Raw genomic sequence first — 24,750 nt, forward strand, 5'->3', positions numbered from 1 at the left:
GCATTTTTTCTGTTGCAGGAAGTTAGTTTAACATTTAGCAGATTCTGAATAGGGACTGTATTAGCCTTCTATTATTGCTCCAAAAATTACCACAAACTTAGTGACTTAAAATGCAAATTTCTTTTCCTATGTTTCTGCAAGTCAAAGGGCCAACAGTGATTTCTCTGGCTAACATCCAGATATGGATAGAATTGCTTTCCCTTCTGGAGGCTCCAGGGGAGGATCCATTTCCTTGCTTTTTCCAGCCTCTAGAAATTTACTATATTGCTTCTTATATTCCTATGTTACATCTCTCTCTTTCATCATTGAAACCAGTGAAAAGGCAAGCTTTCATCCTTCCTCTCCTCTCTGTCTTCTGAAACCACATCTTCCTTTGAATTCTCCTTGACTTTCCTCCTCCACCTTAGGAACCCTTGTGGTTACATTGGGCCCACTCAAATAATTCAGAACTATTTCCCTATTTAAAGTTTAGTTTACTTGCAACCTTAACCCTTTGCCATGTAATCCAACATAGTCAGGATTAAGATGTGGCCATATTTGGGGGGTGGGCATTATTTTGCCTACCTTAGGGCTTAATAATAATTAAAAAAAAAGAAAGCATGTCAAAAAATGTCTCATGCTTTCATTAGTCAATTCACCAAGTATTTGTTGAGCATCTACTGAATGCTACTGTGCTTAGATGGTAAGATACAATTACAAACAGGAAATGTGACAACCATCTTGATTTTCCCAGTACTGAAGAACTTCCCAGGATGCAGGGTTTTCAATGTTAAAGTTGGGACAGTCTCAGGCAAAAAAGTGTTGATCACCCTAGGTGCAGTCTCTGTCATTCAGAAATTTACAATTCAACGTGGGGCAGGAACAAAACACAATCAAGACTTCTAAAGAAACTGCAAGTTGCACTATGTACACTTTTAAAGGAAAAAGAATGGGGATGAGCTATAGATGAAGGAAACTGACATATCTTCCTCTATGAGCAGTCCTTTGGATAACATTGATTGCACTTTAAATGTATGTCACATGCTGACTACCTGCTACACACATTATCTTGTTTAAACCTCAGGACAACTCCAAGAATTAAGAAGAGTTCCTGCCTGCAGTTTTCAGATGAGGACACAGAGAAAGAGAAATCATTTGACTAACATCAGAAAACTAATATCTATATACTGTTTCACAGAAACATATCCTGACACAAGGATTGCAGAACATGCAATTTAGTAAGGATGGGCTCCCAGGGAAAATCATGAGAATCAGGGAGAAGGAAAAGAAAGGGGAAGAAAATTGCAAGAGGGATATTTTAGGAAACGATAACTTGAGGGTGGCTTCATTCTGATCTGGCAGGGGAACTAAGACGTAAGTTACCCTCAGAGTTTATCCCAACATGAAGTGGGGTTCATACTCCTGCAACACTTTGTTGACTGATTTGTAAAACTCCCAGGCAGTTCTTTCTACTATATAGGAAAAGAATCAGGTATGGGCCATTAAAAGCAAAAGTCCATGGAAGTGAGGGGAGGGAAAACAGCAGGTAAAGGTAGCCCATATGGTCTGTATGGGGCACCAGGAGTAAGCAATTGAACCCAAACCTGGTAAATCCCACTACACAGCAGAGTGGCTAAATCTCTTCTATTCTGTCACATTCTTAGAAATTGTCTAAGAATACTTCTTTTGCAAGAGTTTCTTTCCACCAGGACTGGTTTGACACTAATATTAAAACTCATAGTGTTCTGCCATTCAAAATCCAGAGTCAATGTAGCATCCCAGTGTGACTCTTCCCAGGTAATTTACTCTTGTTTCCTCTGACACTTGGCTTGCTAAGAATGGAAAGCTAATTAGCACGACACTGATAAGATTATAATGATTATGATGATTAAATATTACCTGATTTTTTTCAAATGACTTTTATGTATCATAACCTGTCTTAGAATTTCCAACCACACACAAGTTTTAATTGTGTCTAGGCTTTTGTGCAAATAGGAGGCTAGGAGGCAATACTGTGTCTTTTCAGAATTATTGTAGGGATGATGACTTCTAATTTTAAACATCACAAGACTTTCATCTTTACTGAAAATGTGATGTTTTAGTGTGACCTTGGATCTTTACTATCTCTGAGAATGGATCATTTATGGGCTCCAGATGGAAAGTATAAGATTAATAACCCCTTGTAGACTAAAACCCATATGTTTTTCACATACTTCAGAGATGTGCTTTCTCACAGTGTCATTTATTTAAATGAGATTAACATATAAATGATGATAAATTGCTGCTTCTGAGTTTTGTACTAGACATGGCCAAAAAGAAAATGTATTTAATATTGGCATTGAAAAGTCTGAAAATGAAATGGATCTGCAAAAGGGCAAATAAAAATCACCAGTCCCTCTTGTAATTTTGTGTGTTTGGAATGACATTCTCTTGCCCCCAAATAAACTAACACAAAAAAAATCAATGCCCAAAATAGTAAAATATTTATTTGTATTACTTAGGACTAGGTTTGACCACAAATGACACACAATGGTTGATTTAAACAAGAAAGAAGTTTCTCTCTCACATAAATCCAAGTTTTGTTCCAAAAACTCTTTGCAGTTCCTTGCAACTCACTTATCAACTAATTCTAAAATATGACTGTGGTTCTTATGATCCAAGGTGGCAGCACTATATCCCATTTCTGGGAAGGGGATAGATCAATGGTCTTTTAAGGAAGGATTAACAAAACACCTTTATAAAAAACCTCTCTTTATATCTCATTGGCCAGATCCTGGTTACATGGCCACACCAGCCCCAAAGGATGCTGGAAAATGTAGTCTTTAAATGAATAACTAAGGTCCTGCTAAAATTGGGAATATATTACTATAGAGGACAAGGTGCAAATGGATCTCCAGAAACAAAATCAGACTCTCATAAGCATTTATGGTAATTTCTAAAGATATGAAGATGGCAAATTTGAATACATATTAATCATGTTTCTTCTTTATTTAAATTAAAAGAAATTTTTTTTATCCTTCAACCTGTTATTTAAAGGAAAGAATTAAATCTGATCTCAATTATAATTTTGAATGAAGCCTAATGAAAGGTGGTAAATCAATCTATACCACCATTAGATACTTCAGCAGGTTCAGATTCTATAATGAATCATTTAATTTGCCTTGGAAACAGACAGCCACCTTGCTCAAGGCCATAACTTCCCTTTCCTGGAGTCCTGTATCTGAGTAGTTATTCATGTGATTGCATAAAGATCTGTCTTCTTGGCCCTACCAGGTACAGTGCTGAAAGGTCATACCACCCTCAGAAATGGGAGGCAGCCTTCCTGCTCAGTACACTATGCCCAACTCTGCCTTCTCCACTGCCTCTACCCTCCAAAACCATTGTTCTTTAAGAATACTTCCTAACAAATCTGCCTAACAAATCTTCCTAACAAATCTCCATCTCAGAAGCAACTTCTCGGGGAAAGGAACAGCCAATGGGCTGCTGAAATTCATACTGAATCATTCTCTAATCACATCTCTTGCACTCTTTCAACTATTTTTTGCAATATGGCACTCAGGCCCACTGGGGCAGTTGCTAGGTATCTCTGCTTCTGATAGAGGCTGATTCTGTTCGGTAATCCTCTCTCAACCTTGGAGTCCTTTCTGTTACTACAGGACCCTGCTCTGTGACTGTGGGAGCAGATGCCCACTGGGTGTTCATAATCTTTATGGGAGGACTTGCTACAACTGGGGAAGTGGAAATTGACTATCTGAGCTCCATCTCTGCTCTGTCATATCAAAGAAATTTGATACTGGGTAAATGAGTAAATCAGCTCCCTCATCTTCAATAGGGGGATAGCAAATCCTACTTCAAAGGGCTGTTAAATTAAATAAATCAATATGCTTTAAATTGTCAGCTTCTTCAGTCATTTTCTTCCAACTTCTTGCATGACTTAAAACAAGCTGTATTTTTATGACCCTCCAGAGGAGTTCTGTAAAGTTTGACAGTCACTGCTTTCAAGGGAGTCGAAAAGATATAGACAGGAGAACTTCCTTTTCCACATTTAATACTAAACATCCCCCCAACACACACATTTTCTCTCTTTTCCTCTAATTCTTTCTCCTATGCAAGTGTTTGTATTGGGGCTTATCATCACACAGTCTTTCAATTTTGGTCCTATACCTTCAGAACACACACACATACATGAAAATTTTTAGAGTAAATAAATACTAAATACTAGGGTTGGCAAATTTTTTCCTACCTGTCCTCAACATTCCAGGGAAAAAAAAGGTTAAATTTTTCTGCCACATGACCTCGAAAAGACTCCAGCTGCTCACACTAGATCTGACTACACAGCAGGCAATAAAAGGCTTGCTAACCTGCCTTTATTTGCTTTCTGGTCAAGATAAACATTTATCACTGGGTGTATTGATTAACACCATATCATTTCCCTCCTTACACTTTCACAAAGGGAGCAGGCTCCCCTTGGGAACTTAAACCTTTGTGGGGCTCAAGAGACCCCAAGTGCTACAGTGCTTACGAGTAGCTGTGAGCTGTGAGCTACAGAAAGGTGTGGGAACCCCTGTACCCAGGAAAGGCCAGTCACCATACTCCAATCTGGATAGAATAGTAAGGGATGCACATTCTCAGGTAACCAATTGGAGTGCAAACTGCAGAGTGAGATGTGAAAGCCACAGCAGGATGCAAAAGGCTTTAGAAATTTGGCATTGCACCCATTGCTTTGGCAATCTACCCACTCCTTAACCACCAGCAGCAACTAATCTGTTCTCCATTTCATTAATTGTGTTATTCAAAAATGTTATATAAATAGAATGACACAACAGGGAATCTTTGGAAATTTAAGTTTTTCCCTTTAGCAAAATTCTTTGGAATCCATTCACATTATCTTATGTATCAATTTTGTGTACCAGTAAAGGTGCCACATTTTACTTAATTCACTCCTTGAAGGACTTTCATATTGCACACAGATATTTGTCTCAATATAAATCTTCTTTCTCTGAGAAACATATCCAGAAACGCAATTGCTGAGGCATACAGTAGTAACATGTTAACTTTTAGAGAAACTGCCAAGCAGTTTTCCAGATTTACTATACCATTTTAACTCCCCACCATAAATCTAAGAGTGAGTGATTCAGTTTCTCTGCATACTTGCCAGTATTGAATATTGTCACTCTTTCTCATGGTGCTTTCCCCAAATGCCTAATGATTTCCTTCATTCTTATGAAATACCCTTTTCCAAGAAATGTCTCTTCAAGCCAAATTTCTAATGGGATTGCTTGAGGTTTTTTTCCAACTGCTGAGTTTTGAGAGTTCTTTATATATTCTATATACTAGTCCTCTTTGAATAAATTGTTTATCTCAATTTTCTCCCAAAATATAGCCTGTCTTTTCATACTCTTAACAGGGGCTATCACAAAGCAAAGTTTTAATTCTGATAAAGTCTAATTTATAAGTTTTTCCTTTTATGGATCATGCTTTTAATGTCAAGTAGAAGTAGTCTTTGCCAAGTCCTAAATCCATGAGATTTTATCTCATGTTTTCTTCTAAAAGTTTTATAGTCTTACATCTTACATTTAAGCCCATAATCTGTCTTGAGTTAATTTTTTTCTAAGGTTTGAGACTTAGGTCAAGGTTCATATTTTGCCTATAGGATGCCCAATTATTTCTGCACCATTTGTTGAAAAGACACTCTTTCCTCCATTGAATAACCTTTGCAACTATAGCAAAAATTTGGGGACCCTTTTTTTGTGGATATATTTCCAGGTTTTCTGTTTTATTACATTTATTTGTGAATCTATTCCTTTGACAATTCCATGGAATACTGATTAACTGTTACATATTTAGTCCGGAAATCTGATTAACTGATCCCTCCCAATTTATGATTTTTAAAAATTTGTTAAAATCTATTTCAATCCCTTTACCCTTCCATATAAATTTGAAATATTATTTATACCTATAAAAATCTTGCTGGAATTTTGATTGAAATTGTATGTGCATTTGGAGAGAATTGATATCTTTATAATGTTAAGTTTTCTAACCTATAAACATAATATGTATTCTTTATTTATTTAGTTCTTTGGTTTCTTTCTTCAGTGTTATGTATTTATCAGTATAAGAAATTCTATACGTGTTTTGTTAAATTTATACCTATGTATTTCACTCTTTTTTTAAGCGATTGTAAATGTTATTATATTTTGTTTTGTATCCCTTTGTTCTTAGCTAAAGAGAAATATAATTTGTGTATTTGTTTACTACATATCCTGCATTGATGAACTCACTAAGAGATTTCCTATAGTTTCCTTGATATTTTCCATGGAGATAATCATATAATCTTCAAGAAGGATAGTTTTATTTCCTCCTTTCTGATAAATATTCCTTTTATTTACTTTTCTTTTCTTATTGTACTGACTAAAATTTCCAGCACTGTATTGTATATGAGCAGTGAAAGTGGAAATTCACATCTTGTTCTCAATCTTGAGGAAAGTGTTCCATCTTTCATAATTATATATAATTTTAGGTATAAGTTTCTGTAAATAGTCTTTATCAAACTGAGGCTGTTTTTTCCTCATTCCTATTTTTCTGAAAGTTTTTATCATGAATTTTAGCATGAATTCAAATGCTTTTACCATGTAGATTAATATGATCATGTGATATCTCTTTGTTCTGCTAATATAGAGAGTTGATCAATTTTCAATATCGAATGAGCCTTGCATCTCATTTGTCCAGGGTGTGTACTTATTTTATATATCATTGATATATAAATTATTTATATATCATTGACAAATAAATCCCATTTGTCCAGGGTGTGTACTTATTTTATATATCATTGAATTTTGTTTTCTGATATTTTGTTAGGGATTTTCCTTTTGCTTGTATTCATGAGGGATATTGATCTTTAATTTTCTTTTTGAACTCTCTTTGTCTGGCTTTGGTATCAAGATAATACTAGCTTCATAAAATGAATTGGTAAGTATTTCTTCTCCTCCATATGTTAAAAGTGATTGTATAGAATTGAGGTTAAATCTTCTTCATATATTTGGTTAGGTAATCTCTGGTGATAGTATCAAGAACTGGAAATTTCTTTAGGGGAAAGTTATTAAATTAAAAATTCCCTTCATGGTTTAGGGCTCTTCAAATTATCCATTTGATACTGAATGTATTGTGATTATTTGTGTTTTTCAAAATATTCATCTGTATTATTTTTCAACTTATGTACAGAGTTTTGTAGCATTTCCATTTTATCTATTTGTTGTCTGCATGATCTTTAATAATATATTCTGTGTTATTCCTGTTGTTGGTAATTTGTGTCTTCTCTTTTTGTTTGCATGGTTAGAAGATTGTCATTTTCTAAAAAAAACACATAGTTTTTTTTTAATGGGTTTACACTGTTTTTTTTCTTAAGTTGTAGATAGACATAGTATCTTTATTTTATTTATTTATTTTTATGTGTTTCTGAGTATCAAACCCAGTGCCTCACTCGTGCTAGGCAAGTGCTCTACCACCCTCAGCCCAGATTGTCAGTTTTATTGATATTTTCATAGGATCAATTCTTTGTTTTATTGCTTGTCCCTGTTGCTTTCTGGTTTTATTTTCATTGCTTTCTTCTCTTAGTATTTATTAGTTTCTCCTTCTATTTGCTTTAGACTTATTTGCTCTTCTTTTTCTAGGTTCTTAAAGTAGGAGCTTATATCATTGATCTGAAACCTTAATTCTTCTCTAATGTATCCATTTTAGTACTATAAATTTTCCTCTTGGCACTGCTTAATCTGTATGCCACAAATGCTGACAAGATGTTTCTCCACTTTTACTCAGTTCACCTTTTTTTAAAACTTGAGATTGGTTTTATGGCCTAGGATATGGCCAAAAATGGTACATGTTCTGTGAGTACTTGACAACAATGAGTACCTATTATAATTGGATGGGTATTCTAAGACTATAAGTGAGTAGTGAGATCCTATTGGTTGATGGCCTTCCTTCCTTTTATTCTTTCTTTTTTGGGGGTATTGGGGTTTTAACCCAGGGGTACTTTACCTCTGTGCAATATCCTCAGCTTTTTTTTTTTTTTTTTTGAGACAGAGTTACTACTAAGTTGCTGAGGGCCTCGCTTGGTTGTTGAAGCTGACCTGGATCTTGCTATCCTCCTGTCTCCACCTCCAGAGTCACTGGGATAACAGGGATTTGCCACAGTGCGCAGCAGCATTCTTCATTTCTTCTCTCTCTCTCTTCCTGATCAGCCTACCTAAAGATTTGTCAACAAGCTGATCTTTGCATATATGCTAAATAATAGGAAGGGAGCATGGGGGAGACATAGGGAAGAATGAATCAAAACTGAATTTTTGGTTCAGTCCCATGAAAATGTCCCTATATGCCAGTTTCACAATCATGTGTCTCATAATTATTTATTCCTGATTTAAAATAAATAAGTAGAAATATTCCATTTAACTATGATTCTTTTACTCTCACTAACTCAGTCAAGAGTTAATACCTGTCTAAAGCGCCTACAAGGGGGAACCAATTATCTATCAGTGCTCTCCTCCCATAAAAACTCAATTAATTATCTATTAGAATTGATTGGACTGGGGATATATGCTCAGTTGGTAGAGTGCTTGTCTTGTATGATGCACAAGGCCCTAGGTTCAATCCCCAACACCACAAAAAAAAAAAAAAAAAGAAAGAAAGAAAGAAAAGAATTGATTTATGACATGCAAATCTACACTAGGTGCATATACCCAGGGGTCCCCTACAGCTGAGACCTGTAACAATGCAATCTTCATCTCACAAAAATGAGAAGTTTAGGAACTATGGGGAAATGTGCACAATAATGTGCACAATAAATGTGCAGAATGAACACCAGCACAACTCCCAGACAATAGCAATAAAAACATTAGCCTCATCAGAATGTTTGGACTTGAGACTGCTGAAGTCATTCTGTGGTCAGTATCCGTTGGAAGAGGAAAGCAGTATATGATCAGATCCTTATTTGACGGAACCACATTTGAGCAGCAAGACCTCACATGGTTTTGTAGATTTTTTTTTTCTTTCTTTCATTCTCATTGAGCAGGGAATCTAGCAGAGTGCTATTATTTAAATATCAAACATTGGTAATCATTTCAGCAGTATTGTTAGTTTGGATAATATGTCTTTCTTATTGTAGCTAATTGCTTGAATATCTGCAGACTGATATACTCTTTGTAGACATTGATGCTCTCCTCTTTTTATAACTTTATTTCATTTTCTGTTCATTTCTGGTGTTGACTTAAAGGGCCTTTATCACCTTGAGCTGATAAATCTATGCTTTATGGCTGCTGGTGTGATTGTGAGCAGTTGAAACAGCATGCAATAATACACACATATAAATATTTGAACAGGAAAAAGAAAGTCTGTCTGATGTAGGCCAAGGCAGAAATGCATTTAAACAAATAATGCCACTAGAGGGACCTTGACTCTGAACCATGAGTAGGCAAGGTCGAACTCAGAAGGGCACCTTATAGTTACATTGCCTGGCTTTATGGATTGGTACAAGTGCCATGACCAATTTTAAAGAGGAGGTCATTTCAGGGCTCACAACCTAGGGTACGATTGAGGGTCCACTCTGGCAGCCTTATGACGTCATTGTTGTGTCTTGTGTTTTTGGTCAGGATCAATAAAGTAATTCCCTTTGAGAGGAATAAATTTGCTTCTGCAGGGAGTTAAAGACCTGAGAGGTTTTAATTAGTTTAGCCAGCCTTTGCATTTGGTCACGTTATTGCTGAGTTCAAAGTACATGATGCTGTGTCTCCCTTTCCCAGTTTTGACGCCGGGCTCCCCCCGCCGCACCATTTTTTAGCACCTCCTGTGAATAGCTGAAAATGAGGGTAAAATGACATTCGACTTAGAAAGTAAGAGCAGCAGGAAGCAAAACTGGAGGCAAACAGAGCAGCTAATTTCACCAGGCATAGCTGGTGCTGTCCGTGGTTGTCCCTGACAGCACGGGCGACTCGGAACCACCTGTGTTTGCTCACTAGCTTTCCCCAATCTGCGAGAAAATGGCCCAGGCCGGTCACATGGCAGTCAGATAGGCCAGGCACCATGGGAATACAAAAGCGGGAGCTTTTAGCAGAGTTAATCATTAATGCGCCTTTTCTTTGTCCCATTCAGGATTGCTGACAGGGCTTTGATAGCCTGTATTTGCCATGGGCCGGCTGCAGTCAGAGCCAGGTACTAATGAGCCCATTGGCTCCAAGCTCCTTCACAGTACTGGCAGAGCCCTACCAGGATGCACACAGCCCTTCCACCTTAATCCTGCCTGCGCCCTGGACCATCGGCCCCAATTCCAACATGCACCCCCACCCCTTTGGGCTTTGTTCTGATTGAACACCCACCCGCCTGGAATCATGCATGTTTCTGCATGTCATCTGCCTGAGCCCAGAGAAGCAAAGCCAGGAAATGTATAATCATGAAAACCAAAGACCCTTCCCCTGGGTTGTCTTTCCCTTAACCAGCAAAACAAAGAAAGTTAAACTGAATGTGTTCCTTATTTGTTTGTATATGAACCAAGGCTGGGTCATTTCACTATAATAGTAATATAATAGTAATGGGGTGTTTTCCTCTCAAAACTTAATTCGAAGAGTCACCCAGGGATCTATTCTGATATTTCCCATGTCAACAAGTAAAACCAAATGGTTTTGCTATTGTTGTTGTATTGTTTTAGTGGAAAAGTTCACTTTGAATTTTTTTTTTTTTTTTTTTTTGGTAGAGGGGATTGAATTTTTTTTTTTAAGTATTAACTTTTATTATTGTTGTTGTTGTTTTGTTTTTTTTTTCTTTTTATTGTAAACAAATGGGATACATGTTGTTTCTCTGTCTGTACATGGAGTAAAGGCATACCATTTGTGTAATCATAAATTTACATAGGGTAATGTTGTTTGATTCATTCTGCCATTTTTTCCCTTCCCCCCTCCCCTCCCACCCTTCCCCTCCATCTATACAGTCCTACCTTCCTCCATTCCTGCCCCCCTCCCTAAACCCAACTCCAACCCCAACACTAACCCTTCCCACCCCCCATTATGTGTCATCATCCACTTATTAGCGATATCATTCTTCCTTTGGTTTTTTGAGATTGGCTTATCTCACTTAGCATGATATTCTCCAGTTTCATCCATTTGCCTGCAAATGCCATAATTTTATCATTCTTTATGGCTGAGTAATATTCCATTGTATATATATACCACATTTTCTTTATCCATTCATCAATTGAAGGACATCTAGTTTGGTTCCACAATCTGGCTATTGTGAACTGAGCAGCTATGAACATTGATGTGGCTGTATCTCTGTAATATGCTGATTTTAAGTCCTTTGGGTATAGGCCAAGGAGTGGGATAGCTGGGTCAAATGGTATTTCCATTCCAAGTTTTCTAAGGAATCTCCACACTGCTTTCCAGAGTGGCTGCACTAATTTGCAGCCCCACCAGCAATGTAAGAGTGTACCTTTCTCCCCACATCCTCGCCAACACCTGTTGTTGGTTGTATTCTTGATAATTGCCATTCTAATTGGGGTGAGATGGAATCTTAGGGTGGTTTTGATTTGCATTTCTCTTATTACTAGAGATGTTGAACATTTTTCCATATGTTTGTTGATTGCTTGTAGATCTTCTTCTGTGAAGTGTCTATTCATTTCCTTAGCCCATTTGTCAATTGGATTATTTGCATTCTTGGTGTAGAGTTTTTTGAGTTCTTTATAGATTCTGGAGATTAGCGCTCTATCTGAAGTATGATTGGCAAAGATTTTCTCCCACTCTGTAGGCTCTTTCTTTGCATTGCTGATAGTTTCCTTTGCTGAGAGAAAGCTTTTTAGTTTGAATCTATCCCAGTTATTAATTCTTGCTTTTATTTCTTGTGCTATGGGAGTCCTGTTGAGGAAGTCTGGTCCTAAGCCGACATGTTGAAGCTCTGGACCTACTTTTTCTTCTATAAGATGCAAGGTCTCTGGTCTGATTCCGAGATCCTTAATCCATTTTGAGTTTAGTTTTGTGCATGGTGAGAGATATGGGTTTAGTTTCATTCTGTTGCATATGGATTTCCAATTCTCCCAGCACCATTTGTTGAAGAGGCTATCTTTTCTCCATTGCATATTTTTGGCCCCTTTGTCTAGTATGAGAAAATTGTATTTATTTGGGTTTGTGTCCGTGTCCTCTATTCTGTACCATTGATCCACCTTTCTATTTTGGTACCAATACCATGCCGTTTTTGTTACTATTGCTTTGTAGTAGAGTTGTAGTAGAGTTGAATTTTTTTGGTAGAGGGCATTTTACCACTGAGCCATGTCCCCAGTCCTTTTTATTTTGAGACAGGGTCTTGATAAGTTGCTGAGGGCCTCGCTAAATTGCTGAGGCTAGCCTCCAACTTTCAACCCTCCTACCCCAGCCTCCCAAGTCACTGGATTTACAATGGCACACCACAGCAACCAGCATTCACCTGAATCTTAACAATGAATAATGTGTCAACATGACTGGAGTTAGGTAAACAGGAACCACATGACTCAGAGAAACTGCCACCCACCTGGTAACAAGATCTCCAAACTCAAAACTTAATGCATTTGCCTCCAAAAAATATTCTTTAGGTGTGTGACACCATTCTACTGCCAACCTCCTTGAAAACATGAATGGGCTCTTGAGATATGAGCCATGATTGCTCCATTGTCCTTTAAGTATAGTTGAATACGAGCAAATTGGAGACATCTTTAAAATCCATTTTATAAAAGTTCAGAGATTTTAAAGTTTGGGGACATGAAGGACAGAGCTTTCTCCTGGGTATTGAGCACAAGAAAATTTACTGACAGATGTTGGTCAAATATAAGCCTTGTCAAAAAGATGTTGCACAGCTGGGCATGGTGGCACATGCCTGTAACCTAGCAACTTGTGAGGTTGAGGCTGGAGGATCACAAGTTCAAGTCCAGGCTCAGTAACTTAATGAGAAGGTGTGTTGAAATAAAAAATAAATAAAAAGGGGCGGGGATGTACCTCAGTGATAAAGTGCCCCTGGATTCAGTCCCAAGCACACATAAGAAAGGAGTTGCTCTGGTAGCATGATATTACCCAATACTACCATATCTTCCTAGATTTCCATTTGGCCTGAGTCACAATACTTTTAAGAATTTTATCCAATTGATCTTTACAACAATTAAGGCATATGGATGATGATAAATTTTATTCCCATCTTTTTTCTAACAGACGATGAAGTGAAAGTTGACTGACTTGCTCCATCATCTTGGAATTGAAGATGGTTAAAGCCCCAGAAGGATTAGTTTTCATATGACCAGTGCCTTAGGATAGATTACTGCTGCTGTTGCATGCCACTTTTTGTGCCTTGCAAGCCTGAATTCATTCTTAAAAAAGTGTTTCATCTTCTTCCAAGTTTATTGGGCACCTACTATGTACTAGAGTTCACTTGGCCAGAGAGGGAATAAACATGGGGTAATAAGTTCCTGCTATTAAGAAGAAGTTCAGAAGATAAGACATGTACCACAAATAAATATAGCATGAGAAGAAAATGTGTATGGTATTTAACTGCCACATGAAGAAATGCCTGAGTGCTCACATCCTGCTAGAGCTTTGACCCATGATGAAATTTCTTCAGAGGAAGGAAAAGCTGGTAATTCCTAAATGCCTGAATGTTAGAATGTGGAAAGCATCCAATTCAAATAATCTTATCAGTTTTAACATAATAAGCAGCTCCGCAATGTCATCAGGTTCTACTTTTCAAACTGTTCTTCATATAGGTAGAATTAACAAATTTTATAACCTATGTATTCTGTTCAATTGCAGGCTTATCAATCACAAATTTGTAAGTGAGATAAAATTGACTCTACTATTTTAAAAAATTCATCTTTCCTCCTTAAAAAGGGACAAAGCTTGGGGTTGGGAGATATGACTCAATGGTAGAGCACTTGCCTGGTATACACAGGACCCTGGCTTCCATCCCAAGCACTATCTGCATGTGTACACACACACACACACACACTCACACACACACACACACACACACACACACACAAAATGCATGACTGATATGAGCCTACATTTTGTACAATCAGAAAAGTAAGAGATTACACTCCATTTATGTATGGTTTATAAAATATATAAATGCATTCTACTGTCATGTACAACTAATTAGAACAAATTTTTTAAAAAATTTTTAATTAAAAATTAAGAATAAAAATCTAAAATAGAATTTAATTCAATATATTTCAATATGCCCAAAGGAGCAGATATGAAAGGAACTTGTTTGGGGGTTTCTTTCTGAGGCAAAAATTATCCAAATCATTTATTGGGAAAACCATAACCAGCAATTAAATGACCATCTGGATCACATAATGCAGGTTGAATTGATGTAATGATAGTCATGTCTTAATATAAATTCATATTGAAATTCTCTTAAAATTGTTCAAGTGAATTGAATAAAGAAAGAAGGATGGCATGTGTTGTTCATTGTGTCATCTTCTGGGAGGAAGAAGGAGTCCTAGTTGAGGATATCCCAATATGTCAAGAATTTGAGGGTAAATTGTTTATATGGATGGTGATTCCAGAACAAGGGAGAGGAATGAGACAAGGAAGAGAGAACTATTGGAGGGCATGTTAATGATCAGGTTATCACTGTCAATGACTGGAGTTTTGCCCTGCAGGGAACCTACTGAGACACTGAGTGGAATTCACTCCAGGAATGTCCTGGTAAGAGGATGGCAGTAACCTGAGTTTTATGTCTACCAACTCCTGTCTTTCACTGGTCAAGGGTCTCCCCTGGCTGAGTCAGTTGCCCTCTGACCACCTCAGCCACTGGGGAACAACACTCCCCTACTCAGAAAACACCCTTAGGCAGAGGAATTGATGGACATTGTCTGTAGGTTACTTCTGATGAGCCAAGGGGATTCAGGGAAAGCATCCATACTAGCAGCCGAGGAGAAAGTGGGGATAAGAGCAGGGAGGTTAGTACTTGGGGCTGATTGAAGTCAGCACAGTTTATAAGCAAAGTCCTACTCATGGAAACCTCTAAAAGTAAGGGAAAAGGATGCTGCTTCTGGGATCAACCTTAGTTCTTTCTGTGCCTTCTGTTTGCAGTATAATCAGTCTTTAACATGGAGCAACAGGTGTCCAGTGAGTTTACCTTAAAAACATAAGAAAGCCATCATCAACTCTGGGAGATTCCATTACAAAGGGTTTGCATGTGCCTCATAGGACCATATAGTTCACTTTGACACTCATCTCTGCAAGAACCAGGTGGCTATTGGTCATATTGGATTGAAGTAAATACATTTACTTATTCATTTTGTAGCATGCATAAAGTCTTGATCCTTAAAAACTGTTGGTACAAAGTCCTTTTGATGCATTATATTCAACTAACCCATGCCCTTTGCAGGAATTCATGTCTTAGATCAGTAGTTCTCAAAGTGTGGTCCCTGGATTAGCAGTATTAACGCTATCTAGGAATTTATAAGAAATGAAGATCCTCAGGCTCTATTCTTGGTCTACTCATTCAGAAATTGAATACAGTACACCCAGAAATCTGTGTTTTAAACTCTTAAAGAGATTCTGAGGTCTGCAGGGATTTAAGGACATCCCTGATGCTTCAGGGGACTCCACTTTAAGGACCTCTGTCCCCACCTCCTATCCCTCATTATTCTCAGTTTTATGTGTTTTCTTACCATATTTCTTTTTATTAGTTTTAAGAAAGCTTGCAAGTTAATAACAGCTTTCCAGAATAGGAGAGATAATCTTGACTTATAATGAACACATCTCAAATGTATTTTAAAAATCACAAAAATATGAAATACATCCATCTGGGAAAAACAGGCATTTGAGAGACATGTGCCCTATCTAACAACTCTAAGTCTTCATAGAAATGACAATACCCTCTTGGTATGTTTTTCACAAGGTAATACCCTCCCTGAACCAATCAATGAACCGAAGAGAAGACCAGAGTCAAAACTTGTTACAATGGAGCAGCACAGAATTCAAGCTAAGTAGCTATATGCTCAGCAAAGTTAGCAGGGAGACAATGCAGAAAGAACCGGGGTTAGTGCTGGCCTTTACACCTAGGAAGACACAGCCAAGTTGGGGTAATAAAGAACTGCCGTTTGTCCACCATTCTACTCAGGCCCATGTGTCTCTTGGAATGCAAACATCTCAACTCTAAGTTTCAAGAAATTGTCTCAATTTACATAATACCCCTAAATGCAAATGCAATGCTTCTCCTGGTGCTCAAGTTCAACTGAATAGTCTCTCAATCATACCAACTCAGAAGTAATGCTGTCCTGATAGAACTGCTGAAAGTAGCAATGTTCATTTCCATATTTCCAGTGTAGCACTTCTGATGGAATTTTTCTTTCAGGTTGCCCAGGCTGGCTTCCAACTCACAGTTCTCCTGCTTTAGCCCTACAAGTTAACTGGATTGCAGGTGTGTGCTACCACACCAGGCTGTTCCAGTGGGATTTTTAAGAAAAAAATTTGATAATGCAAGTGTAGCACATTGGGTTCTGTAGGGAAGTAAACACTGAGAGGGAAACTAGCAGGATGTTTACTAGAGAACTGGAAGGGAAGGAAGCAGAATGGGCAGAGGAGTCCCCCAGGGGTAGTTCCAGAGCTGAACCCAGGAGTAGTTCCAGAGCTGAGTTGCTTCCCACTTGGGACAAGAAGGCCAGGCTTTGATACCTCCAGGTTGATCAGGTACTGGACATATGACTGTAGAAAGAAGCATAAACTTGAACCAGGCAGGATTCTTCCTCAGTGGAGAGTAAGTCTTTCCACCCTGAATAGGAGCCCTTGGCACTCATCCAGTGTCCAGGATAATGAAGTGGTCTCAGTCAGTCAACTTTGGAAGTGACCCACAAAGAAGACCCTGTGGTATTCTGATTTCTAGTTATGATTTTGGATAGAGTATTGGAAAATCATCTTACTTTCTATAGTTATTTTAAAAATTTTAAGTCAGCTAAAAGATACTTTACTTTTCCTGTTTTAAAAAAACACCAAGAAATTATGCTTTTATGTCTTTTGTTTGGTGTTACATTCCCCATAAAAAGACTTGTTTTTTAAGGACACTAATTTTCTCCTACCAGTATCAAGTGTGGGATAATTTCTCATTCCCTTCCCTGTTCTGTACACAGAGTGATGTTTTAGATAAAAGACACACATGATGATAATTTCATGCCATATCCTGATTTGAAAGTTCAACTGTGATGGGCTTGAGGGGTATTGGCCAACTATTTAGTATCCTTATGATAAACCTAAAAACATTAATTCACTCATAACAATATCAAACTGGAAACAGCTCAGGTGTCCATGAACAAGTAAAGGGATAAAATGTGGTACATCCATATAATGGAATGCTTATTAGTGAAGGAAAGACTGGATTTTTGATACACACAGGAACATAAATGAATCTAAAAAAAAAGTCAAGTGAATGAAATAAGACCCTAAAGAATACATACCAAATGATTCCATTTATAGAAATGTCTAAAAGAGGAAAAAAGCTATATTGGAAAATTAAAGAAGAGTGGAAGTCTCAAAAAGGAGAAACAGCAGAAGACTGAGAAGGAATAGGAAAGAGCTTTCTGGAGTGATAAAAAGGTTCTACCTTTACATGAATTTGGTCATGTGGAGGTCAGCATTTCTCAAAATTGAGCAAATAATAAGTGTAAGATTAGTGCATTTTGCTGGATATAAATTTTACCTTTAAAAATTGCAAATAAATATTTTAAGTGTAGTTAATAATATAATGCATGCCCAAGAATTTAGGAGTGACATTCATGAATGTGTACAACCTACTTCGAAATGGACCAAAAATGATGAATGGGTAGAGGGATGTACAAAATAATAACTATAGGGAAATGGTAACGATTACAGAATCAATGGTGAGTGTATGGATATTCATTGGGTAATTTATCCAACTTTTCTTTGTGATTGAAATTTTTATAATACTGATGGAATCATTAAAAATTTTTACTTCTCTTCATTCTGGACCATCCCCCTACTCTTGATCAAAACTATGAGGCCATGATGATTCAATTTGTCTGTTATACAGGGCTCTATGAAGACTTTCACATGAGCCAAGGGAGAATTTCATAAGTATTTTGGAAGAACATAATAAAATGACATTGTTTCATGTGAACAACTATCAAATTTTGTACATGTTTAGAATATGGCAGGTTACTCCTTCAACTCTAGGAAGTTTATTCCATAACCTCTGGACACATAGAGTGCTCATGTCTCTGCCTCTAGTAGTGAGAATGCTTCATGAAGCAAGCTCATGGACTGTGTTCCATGCTGTGAGTTTAAATTATTTTCATTGTTCTGAGTGAACAACCTGAAAACCACTTACTCTCAACCCTGATCTCCAATAAATAATCTTAAAGTTTCTCACTGACTAAGTCCTTTTTAAGTTACCTGACTTTGGTTCTGTAAGATGGTGGCATGAACATGTGCCCCCTGAACACAGGGAGCCGAACTCAGGAGCAAAGCAACAAAGTTACCTGGGCCTAGTATTATGGAAGTAGTAATGGTTAAATTTGTTGCCAGAGATGCTACAGAAGTAACTTCTGATGGATAATGGTCATGGTAAGCTATTGTTGGAGTAAGATTATTGCTGGGAATTCCTTAAACAAGGATTAATATAAGAAGAGTTGGGGAAATAAAGTAGGGACCTCAGTGTCTTTAGAAAGTGCAAGAGAAGAGTGAAGATGCTGATAGTAAAAATATTTACTGACTTGAATTATTTAATATTAATAATATTTATTGAGTACTTATTGATGCCAAACACTACTCTACAAAGTGTGTATTTAATTCTTAGTGTTCACAAAAACTCCATGAAATAGATGTGATGACCACCACCCAAGGAAACTGAGACTCCAAGATGAGAGCAGTGTCATACAGCAACCACAGATATTGAGTGGCTAACTCAGGTTAAGTGTTTTCAGCTGCTATACATGTTGGCTCCATATACACCTCTGAGAGTCACCTCCTTATTTGGAAGTGGTGCTGATGCTGATTAACAGTGCCATGAAGATTCATTGAAATAAGTCACAGATGAGCCCCTGTTTTAGAAATTAAAAATCTTGGTGGCGGTTGTTCTCATCTACTGTAGAGAAGTTATTTGTCACCAGGTGAATGTCCTGGGTATGACCCAGTAGAATTGCCTCTACTAGAAGAAGTGAAGCTACAGCCTCAGACACTCATGCTGTCATAAGTAATGATTTTACAGGCATATGGCACTTGGTAATGAATTGCTGAAAGAGTCTACAAGAAACACCTGCCTATAAGCAGAACTCCACCCCTTCCCAGCTGGTGTCCTTGCCATCCTGTCCCCTTAGCTACAGGAAGCTCCAATTATAAAGCTTCACAACCTTGTTCATCTTTAAAGCGAGGTCACTATGCCATGCTTGGGTAATCTGATGGGCACCTCACCCTCTTGATTACAGCAGCTGCCTTTCCCATGTGGCCTCTTTGTCCTCATTTAACACGTGGGTGGTATGAGTAGGGACAGGGAACAGCACGGGCTTGAAGGGAACACCTGCTTCAGGTCTTGTTTACAGACCTCCTCATCCCCCACCTCTACCAGGGACTAGGAGTCCTCTGTGTGCTCAGCAGATGTTTTGCCAGTGTTATTTTCATGAGCAAAGCTTTATTCTTCCTGATTTTTTTTTAAATACATCAAGGACCCCATACAGTTCTCTGATGTGCTCCTTACTTCTAAGCACTCATTCTGTGATAACAGCTTGCAACTGGAGCTGCCCACAGACCTAAAACTCTCTCTCCAGGCCCCATCTATAGTTTCTTCCCTTGCCAAGAGTTTCCCCAGGAAGATACCAGAGGAAGTAAAACTGAAGACACAAATTCTATAGCCTCTTGCAGTACAGGGATGACCTCCATGAAGCCTTGTCTCAACCAAGGAGACAAGGGAATCTCTGCATCTTCCTCTGCACAGTGACCCTGGTGCCTCAGAGGGTCATCACTGTCATTAAAATAGAGAAATTTTAAGAGAATCAAGTCATTCTCTATAGATTGAGTTTTCTAGCTTTAACATCTTTGTCCTATTCCCATCTGGTCTTTTCTACCCACCCAAACTCTGCTTGTCTCCAAAGCCTTGGTGTGAAAGTGTTCCTCTATGAATGGAGGGGTCATTGGATCTGAAGGGCACAGGATGACCAGGCAGGCAATGTTTCAGAAAAGGAGAAATGTCATAGAGAAGGTGTATAAAGGTAGTGGCAAAATACCTGAAACTATTCACTCTGCAGTTTGACTAACTCTTCTTACATCATTCCTGAAACAGTAGTTGCTGTTCACCTCTCACCGTGAAGCATTTGTCTCCATTTCCTCCTTGAAGTCCTTGTTGCTCCTTCCCCATCAATATCCCTCGTGCTCTGACATTGGGCCTCGATGATCCCTGCTTAGGGCCAGGCTTCGCTAGACTTGACCACAGATTGGTCTTGATAGTTTACTCAAGACAATTAACTCAGTTGTAGGAAATCTCCCTTTACTCCCAGGGATGCTACCATTCACCATTTTGAAAATGGTACTATATGAAAAACAGAGGCAGGGACCATTACTCCCTGAAGGTCGTCAAGAGGGTCAATCACAAGGCCTGATAGCTACAGATGTGCCTAGTAGGGTTCAACTTATTCTTGTTTCCTCTGTTCTGTGTCCAACTCATTCTCTGGAGTCTCAGCCCAACTGACCAAGAACCAGACAAGCGGCTGTGGTAGCAGCTTCCCATAGATCTTTCCCTAACTCCCTCTTCCAAATCAGGTTGTGAATTTCTTCTCAGATTGACTGGCTAGTGATGTTTTTCTGATCTTCCAACTACTTTCAAGTCTTTACTCCTCCAAGGTGGAAGGTCCAGTTCTGATCACAAATCCCTTCTATAGCATTCGCTGTAGCCCTGTTTCCTGTTCAATGCCACATCCTGGAGACAGTCTAACTTCAGGTTGCCCAGGACCAGAAATGGGGGAAAAATAAACACCAGGGTAGACCATGGGGACAGAAGATGATTTTGTTCTACTGCATGTTTTCATAATTGAGTGTTTTACTTTGAGTTGTCGCTATTTTTTGTCACTCTTTTTTTTTTTTTTAAAAAACACAGGAATCCTTTCACAATACGAGCACAGATATCCTTAGCATGTTATTTTCTGAAACTGTTGGGGTGATCCACCTTGACCAACTAAAGCTGATGGTTAAAACATAAATTGATCATTCCCAGGTGGGGTTCATGATTTCTCACATCCATGAGGTGCCTCCATAAAGGTTCAGAGATACTACAAAATCTAAAAACGATAATTATCATAAATTATTTTAATTATCATAAGTTATTATAAATTCACTCTAAATGATAAAGGGTTGGGAAAAGAGGTGGCCAATGAGACAGAAGAGATGCAAAATCAAATAATCTGGGGACACTTCCCATAGGAGATGGAGAAAAGGGCTGATGAGAACGGAGTCGGGTCTAGTCTCTTGAAGTGGAGCTAGAAGTGACGCACAGGTCTGAAGGCCAGGGTGCCAACCTGTTGTGGCTGTAAAGATAGTGTGTCAGGAGACAGATGGGCTCCAACACTCCTGGTGACAGTGACGTTACCTGGTGCACCGGGAAGAACAGGGACTGAGGGGCCTTGAGGAGCAATGATCAGCAAACAGGAAGGAATTAAAATGTCTCCTCCAGTAGTGAAGATAAGACTTTTATAGGAGGCAGGCTGAGAAAAAAAAAAAAAAAAAATTAAGTTTGTCCCAGAAGAACAAAGAAGTCATTCTTTTCCCTTGTTGTGGGGTGGTAGGGATGAGGGAGAGTGAGGAACAGTGCTCAGGCAGCCTTGGAAATTCTAACTAAATGTAGCAACCAAGGTTTGTCCTGTACCTGCTTGGTGTGATAGCTGGAGAGACAATGAATATTCAAATGAAGGTGCTTGTGCCTAGTGGAATAGACCCAGAGTTGCTCATCACAGCACAGTGTAAGGATGCTGAGAGCAGAGAGGTCCAGACTGGATTCAGAAAAAGGGTGTTAACAAGTCTCTGAGCAAAGAAAAGACAGAAAGGTGTGAAGGGAGCACCAGCTAAGGAGATGACACCAAAATAGCACAGAATGTGAAAAGTAGAACAGCACATTTGGGGAAATGACAGCTTGACTTGTATAACCCTGCAGTGGAGCAGAGGGAGTTGGGAAAATTTAGATGGTGGGAACTAATGATGAGGAATTGACAGGTCGCATAAGGAAACCAGACCTGATCCTCTGGTCTCCAGGGACTGTCCCTGGTGTTTACAAGATCAGGTTGTTTTAGAAACAACTTGCTCAGAAGCAATTATTCTATAATTCATCCCTGTTTGACTCAATTATTTCAAGTATTTCATTTATTCTGTTATTTCATTCCAGTTTTAAGACACTTAATTGTACCTAAAAAATTCAAAACTCAAAATGCCATTCCTCTTTGGAATTTTCTTGGGAAGCAGAGGTTCAGTCACACACAAATGTTCAGTTTCTCTCTCTGGATGGTCCTGCTGAGTAGAAGTACTGGGGAGTAGTGGACCAAGCTGGAATCTGGAAGGTTCCAGATTCAAAGCAACGTAGGAATATCAGCATGTGTCAGAGTTCTCAGGTAAGCTAGACCCTCAGAACTTATATTTGGTGGAAAAGTAGGAAGTTTTGGATATGGAAGTTCATAAAATATACCTGTGGGGTCTAAGAAGGTCAGGTCTTCGACATGCTCTGTCACATAGGGTACAGCTACTGTTCAGTGCAAGTGGCTGCTGTCCTGGACAGGCAGATGTGGAGCACTGTTTGTGAGGCTTATACTCATATGAGGTCATAGACAGCACTACCGTAGCTGGGACATTTTATCCTGCTGTGGTTTAGATATGAGGTGTCCCCAAAAACTCATGTGTGAGACAATGCAAGAAAATTTGCAGGTGAAATGATTGGGTTATGAGAGCATTAACTTAATCAGTGCATTAAATCCACTTGAATAGATTAACTGGGTGGTAACTTTAGGTAGGTAGCGTATGGCTGGAGGAGGTAAGTCACTAGGGGTGTGCCTTTGGGGTTTATATTTTGTCTCTGGTGAGTGGACTCCCTCTTTGCTTCCTGATTGCCATGTCCTGAGCTGCTTTCCTCCGTCACACTCTTTTGCCATCATGCTTTGCCTCATTTTAGTCCCAGAGCAACGGAGTCAGCCACCTATGGACTGACACCTCTGAAACCTTGAGTCCCAAATAAACTTTTCTTAATCTACATTGTTCTGGATAGGTCTTTTGGTCACAGTGGTGAGAAAACTGACTAAACACATGCTATAAACAATATTAAACAAAGTGTTTGAAACCACCTCCCCACATCCCATATTGTCTGTCCTTTTTCAAGAAGCAGAAATTTAGAAACAGAGAACCCTGGGAAAGTTCTGGTACCTGCAAAGTCTCTTCTAATTGGCTTGTTCTATGCCCAGGTACCCATTTCCTTTTCTTACCTGGGTCATTAATGTATGTAATGGTGTGTGTGTACACAGTACATACACACAATAAGACAGCGTTGTATTTCACATTGCCTCCTAGGCAGAACTAAACCATCCCCATCAAAGAAACTCAAAATCCTCCTAATCTCCAGTGAGGAGACTTGATCTCTGCCCTATGGTGAGAAAACCATCCTGGATCTAATATACCCAGTCGTCTAAGGTAACACAGTATGGTACACATTCATGATTCTTCTAGGCCTCTCTAGGCACTGTCTTTTCTGAATCCAGTAAGAACTGCAGTTTGTGAATGTTAAAACAGGCATGCAGGGCACAAGCATTGCTAGAAGCCATCCCTGAGAAATCTCCACAATTACCCTAAAAGATGATGTGATATTGTGTCTCAGGATGTGTCATGACAGGAAAAGAATGACTTCTTCTTCACATGAGCATCTGGAAAAGTATTTATTTGGCTGGAGCTTCTGTTTTCATTTCCCCAAAATCAAGCACCTTAGTCAGTGCCACAAGATGTTCAGTCAGTGCCACGAGATGTTCAGGTGAGCACCTGATCCATACAAACAGCGGAAATCACATGTGGCCCCTCTCCTTAGCAAGCAAGTGGCCCACCCAGGCTGGATGGGGGCTTCCCCATGGACCCCCAATCATGGAAGGGAAGGGATTCACTTCCATGGGATTCATGGAAGTGAAGGGCACACATGATGTGTCACAGCACGCTTACAATGCTAATGCATAGACATAATCCCTGCCATGCCACACACATACACCTGTGACACATTCACACACATACCCCTTTTATTCAGAGTCAATCTCCCAGTAGGCCTTGCTGCCCTACCAATTGGGCAGGAGTTCCAGATGGATTGCTAGGCTGTCCATGTAGGCAGCATTTAAACTACAGAGGGGAGCCTACCTGCTCTTTGTCAAGTAGAGAGGATCTCTCTCTCTCTCTCTCTCTCTCTCTCTCTCTCTTTCTCTCTCTCTCACACACACACACACACAAAGCAGACAACTCCACTCACAGTCTCATGGCGACATGGTGTCCTTTGTTTTAGGTAACAAAGTAAAAAGACTACCAAATATGCACTGAGTCATTGACAAGTGACAAAGTAAGTGTAATAGTGCCAAGCCCAGAATTCTGGAGGCCAGGTACACTGTTCTGGGCATCCTTGGGTAAGAATGCCCAATGGTGCTTTTTGATTAAAAGTTTCCTTTTTCTGATAGCATTAGGGAAATCAAGATGGGAAAGATCCATTAGGGAAATCATCCAGGGAAAGATGATGGAGAATGAAACCACGTCTGCA

Source organism: Sciurus carolinensis, chromosome 2 (genome assembly GCF_902686445.1).
Source record: "Sciurus carolinensis chromosome 2, mSciCar1.2, whole genome shotgun sequence".
Lineage (NCBI taxonomy): Eukaryota > Metazoa > Chordata > Mammalia > Rodentia > Sciuridae > Sciurus > Sciurus carolinensis.